A 5724-nucleotide genomic window follows, 5' to 3' on the forward strand; every position below is an offset into this window, starting at 1 on the left:
AAGATTTATTGAGTATTTGTATTAGAAATGTGGAGATGAAAGACACAGCCTCATTTACAAAAAGCTCACAAGGCTGGAAGAGAAAATCAAAAAATTATGATATCACATATGTAATTTCTTAATCAATAAAAAATATATTTAAAAAAAAAAATAAAAAAAAAAGAAAAGCAGTTAGCCGTTAGCCAGTGATAGCATTTCAGAGGCAACGGGTATGTGCAAAAGCCAAGATGCTGCATACTGACCTCCTTAAAGACACCTCTGAAATGAGTGCTGAAAATGATTTTGTTTAAGGCTAGTAGGAGGTGGTTTGATAAATTTAAGAAAATAAATGTTTATTTATAGATAAAACAGTACATTAGTCATGTACTATATGTAACAAGGGTTAAAACAAGGAATTATTTGTGGGTCTGAAACTGATTAATTCAATTTACAATATTTCTAATGGGGAAAAATGATTCAGTTTTTGAACAAATCGCTTCTTGAACAGCCTTCTGGAACGAATTACATTCAAGAACTGAGGTTCCACTGTACGTGTCTCATCAGAGAGAGAGACCCTGGTGCAATGGCAGTGGTTGTTTGGTTTGATTGTTGCAAGCACGACAATTACTTACTGTTAAAAACAAAAAAATGTTGTTGATAATATCAACGTAGGTAAACTGCTGTTAGACAAATGGTCGTATGTGAGTTCATTTCAGGCAAATTGACCTAGAGCTGAACATACATTTTATCCAAAACTGGGTAATCCATAAACATAATGAAGACTAATATACATCACTATTAAGTCCCACATTCATTCCAGTTTGGACAAAAAAATGAGTTTAAATTCAAATTATCTTATTTTATTCTAATAGCCCTGGCAATATGTTTAGCAAGAGGTATAAGCCATCACCTAAAATGAAAACCAAGAATCTACTGATTTATACTAATTAACTCAGATTCCAGTATCATGAATAAAGACTTTTTTTTAAGGTACCTGTTCACAAGAAAATAGAAATCATTGATTGTCTCTATAATCTACCACTGAGACCACCACAAGGAACTCCAAACTGGTCTTCCTACTTCCCCACAGCGGCCACTGGCCTCTCTCCCAGACCCACAATCAGCCGCAACACCTCTTGAGCAGGCTTACAAAACCCACATCTGGTCCTGTGAGTTCCCTGCCCAAAACCTTCCAATGGCTCCCCTGCACTGTCCACAGCGGTTCTCAACCTGTGGGTCACGACCCCTTTGGGGGTTGAACGACCCTTTCACAGGGGTCGCCTAAGACCATCAGAAAACACATATATAATTACATATTGTTTACAGTAGCAAAATTACAGTTATGAAGTAGCAATGAAAATAATTTTATGCTTGGGGTCACCACAACATGAGGAACTGTATTAAAGGGTCGCGGCATTAGGAAGGTTGAGAACCACTGGATACCTTAAGGTCCTTGATATGGCATGCTATATAATTTCTCTCCCCCAAAGACCTGCCCTTCTCCATTCTGACGGGCTTTAACAACCCTTGCATACCATTTCCCTGGTCTCTTATCAATCATAATAAACTACTTGCAATTCTTCCCACCCGCCCTACTCTGTCTTTCCTCTGCATGTTTGGTCTACCTTGCCTCCACCTGAATTACCCAACCTGCTGTTTCCCAAGGCTGCTCGGGAGGCCTGTCCTAATTCCTCTAGACAGGATTGACCAGGCTCTCCTTTGTGTTCTAGAAGCCACACATTCTTCATTAACAGCATCAGGATGTTTTATTGACCTTACTAGTGTACATTTTAGCTCTCCCCTATCCTACTCTCTACCACCTACCTATACTACCAAGACCACCACCACAACAAACCCAAAACAGAACCATAAGCTGCTTGAGGTGCAAGGATCTTGTCTTATTTACCTTTGTATTCCAGTACCTATCTCACATAGTAGATGCTCAGTAGATATATGCTAAATGAATAGACAAGTATATTATTATTTGTAATAATATCATTAATAACATCAATAAATGAGACACTAATCATGTGCTAGATCTTACTAAATAAGAGTTAAATGTGATCTAGGAGCATCAGTAACTCTGATGTCACAGCCATTTACCGGCAACTTCTGAGATTACAAAACAAGATAGAACATGTGCTCGAAATCAAGGGAAATCCCCTAGGAGCCAATCCTAGCCTTGCCATGCAGCTCAACACACAATAGCAACCTTTTTTTTTCCTTCAAAGTTCACTTCTACTTATCCTGGTTGATGGTTTACTGAAATAGTCTTAATATTAAGGGTGACCCCCACTCCTCCCAAGAAAAGGCAGAATAACAAAGGGCAGATCTGAAAACCATTCTAGTGCCCTGCTGTGGAGTCACTGCATATTTTACTACTGAAAATATAGAAAATGTCCCCATAATTTCCTTTTGTTTCCCTTACCTTGAAGTCACAAAAATCATTATTTTTGGCTAAGACCTTTCCTTATTTAAAATGACCAGGAAATCAGTAAATCAAATTCAGCATTTTATCATGACAAAATAAAACTATTTCAAAAATATAGAGACGATTCTTCACTAGTAACTCTAAAATGTAATCACTAGATAGTCAGGTTAAAGAAAATCACATGAATCACACAGTAACTTCAATAAATATAACCCTAATACATTACATTCAAATTACTTTTTGTGATGCCAACACTTAAAAGCCAAGGTATATAAAGAATGTTCCTTAACTTGATAAAGGTTATTGATCAAAAAAATCTCTGACCAACATGTTTACCCAGAAAACATTAGAAGAAAGCCTATAAAAGCAAGAATAACACAAGGATGTCTACAATTCACTACTTTTCTAGCTTTGTTTTGGAGGTCCTAGGCAGTAGAAAAGGATTAGTAAGAAAACAGAAAGAAATTTGTGTTTTATTTTCTAATGTTAGAAACCTGATGAAAAATGGGCAAAAGACTGGAGTATACATTTCTCCAAAGAAGATACACAAGTGGCCAATAAGCACATGAAAAGACACTTAACATCACTTATCATTAGGGAAATAAAAAACAAAATTACAGTGAGGTACTACTTCATACCATTAGAGTGTCTACTATTAAACAAACAAGATAAAAAGAAAAAAAATCGCAGAAAACAAGTGGTGGCAAGGGTGTGGAGAAATTGGAACCAGTGTGCAACTGTTGGTGAGAATGTAAGTGGTGCAACCATCATGAAGAACAGCATGGAGGTTCCTCAAAAAAATAAAAAACAGAGTTACATTATGATCTAGCCATCCCACTTCTGGACATACACCTAAAGGAATTGAAAGTAGGGTCTCATGGTGTACATATGTGTAAACCCATGTTCATAGCAGCATTACTCACAAGAGCCAAAAAGTGGAAGCAACCAAAGTGTCCATTGACATTTGAACAAATAAACAAATATTATTTAGCCTTAAAAAGGGGACTCTGCCACATTACAACATGAATGAATTTTGGGGATATTATGCTAAGTGAAATAAACCAGTCACAAATAGACAAATACTGTATGATTCCAGTGGTTGCCCCTTATGTATGGTTTCAATTTCCACAGTTTCAGTTACCCATGGTCAACCAAGGACTGAAAACACAAAATGAAAAATTCCAGAAATAAACAATTCATAAGCTTTAAACTGTATTTCATTCTGAGTACAGTAATGAAATCTCATGCCATCCAGTCCCATCCCCCTCAGGACATGAAGCATTCCTTCATCATATTCCTTCAGCATATTCACCTTTTCAGTATTGCTGTGCTCGTGTTCATGTAACCCTTATTTTACTTAATAATGACCGCAAAGCTATTCACAAAACTTCATTACAGCATATTGTTATAATTGTTTTACTTTATTATTAGTTTTGGGTTTTTAAAAAGATATGTTTTATTGATTTTTTACAGAGAGGAAGGGAGAGGGATAGAGAGTTAGAAACATTGATCTGCTGCTTCCTGCACACCTCCTACTGGGGATGTGCTCGCAACCAAGATACATGCCCTTGACCGGAATCGAACCTGGGACCTTTCAGTCCGCAGGCCGACGCTCTATCCACTGAGCCAAACTGGTTAGGGCTATTATTAGTTTTTATAGTTGATCTCTTACTATGCTAATTTATAAACTAAACTATCACAGATATGTACGTATAAGAAAAAACATAGTCTATATAAGGTTCAGTACTATCTGCAATTTCAAGGCATCCACTGGGGGCCTTGAAAAGTATCTCCCACAGATCAGGGGACACCTAAAGTATATGGAGTACCTAAACCAGTCAAATGCATAGAAACAAAGTAGAATGGTGGTTGCCAGAGTCTGAAGGAAGGGAAGAAATAGGAAGTTGTTTAATGGGTATTGTTCATAAAACTTCCCAGGCCAAGAGACCAAAGAAAGAGGCTGACAACTCCATCATTACATCAAAAGTTTATTAAGGGAACTTACTTGCATCTTGAGTGACAAGACTATAAGGATAGTCTTCCGTGCTGCATGGCCAGCACTAAACAATTATATGGAACAGTGAAGGATGGATAAGGGGAAAATGCCTTGTATTCTTGCCCTGGGAAGGCCAAGGGCCTGCTCCAGAAACCAGCATGCCTGGGGCTTAAGGGAGGGGTCTCTCAGACAGTTTCTGAGGGGATTTACAGGACTCAATCTCTGTTCTGGCCTGGATCTAGCTGATGGATCCTGCAGAAGTCACCTCATGGAACAGTCTCCTCTCCACAAGTATAGTTTCAGGCTTACAAGCACAAAAGTTCTGGAGATCCATTGCACAACATGAATATACTTAACACTACTGAACCATACTTTAAAATGGCTAACACTTGCCCTGGCCACTGTGGCTCAGTTGGTTAGAGCATTGTCCCACACATGGAAAGGTGGGGAGTTCAATTCCCAGTCAGGGTGCATATGGATACAGATCTCTCTCTCTCTCTCTCTCCAATAAAATACATATCCTCAAGTGTGGATTTAAAAAAAAATGGCTAACATCAATTCATCTATTATATACACCATATGTGCTACATATGCAAAGTGAATAAATGCAGTTATAAGAAATTTTAATGGTTAAGATAGCAAATTTTCTGTTATGTAAATTTTACTACAATTAAAAAAATAAAATAAACTGTTATGATTTTCTATCTCTTTCCCCCAAAAATACAAGGCTCTCAACTAAAAAACTAGTGGAACTAATATGAGTATAAAGTCAGAATTAGAAAACATGAAAATCAATCGCTTTGTTATACCAACAAGACAGACTTGAGCAGAGCAAGGACGATGGGCTAGGTACAGAAGGTCAACAGGGTGGACAATCAAGTGTTGGGTGAGACCTCACCCCAAGGGTGACTTTTCCTCCCCTAGCATATCTCTGATTTGGACCCCCTGACCTTTCCTCCCTATAGATAACATCTTGGCCTCTGTTGTATTTAAGCTCCAGGCCCAGATAAGCAACAAAACAGCCACAGCCCTCAGGACCAACTGCATTGAATAATGACCCCCTGGTGCTGGCCAATCAATGGAGATCACAACCCTGAAAGGACATACCGTATTTGCCGGTGTATAAGACGATTTTTTGGCCCTGAAAAATATGCCTCCAAGTGGGGGGTCGTCTTATACGCCAGGTACACTTCAGATAGACTGCCCATAGTGCTTGCCCCGTGCCATAGTGGCCTCCCGATGCCCGCCCACTTCATTCCACATACCGTTCAGGCATCAGCAGCGCTGCTGGGTGTATGCTCGGCTGTTATGCGATTTT

General features: G+C 38.6%; 1 protein-coding gene across 2 annotated transcripts in view; it reads right to left on the reverse strand.

Moving 5' to 3' along the window:
• The window catches only part of FMN1 (formin 1), a 398649-nt gene that overhangs the window by 276140 nt on the left and 116785 nt on the right, over positions 1–5724 (reverse strand). The window lies entirely within an intron of this gene.

Source organism: Myotis davidii, unplaced genomic scaffold (assembly GCF_000327345.1).
Source record: "Myotis davidii unplaced genomic scaffold, ASM32734v1 scaffold46, whole genome shotgun sequence".
Classification (NCBI taxonomy): domain Eukaryota; kingdom Metazoa; phylum Chordata; class Mammalia; order Chiroptera; family Vespertilionidae; genus Myotis; species Myotis davidii.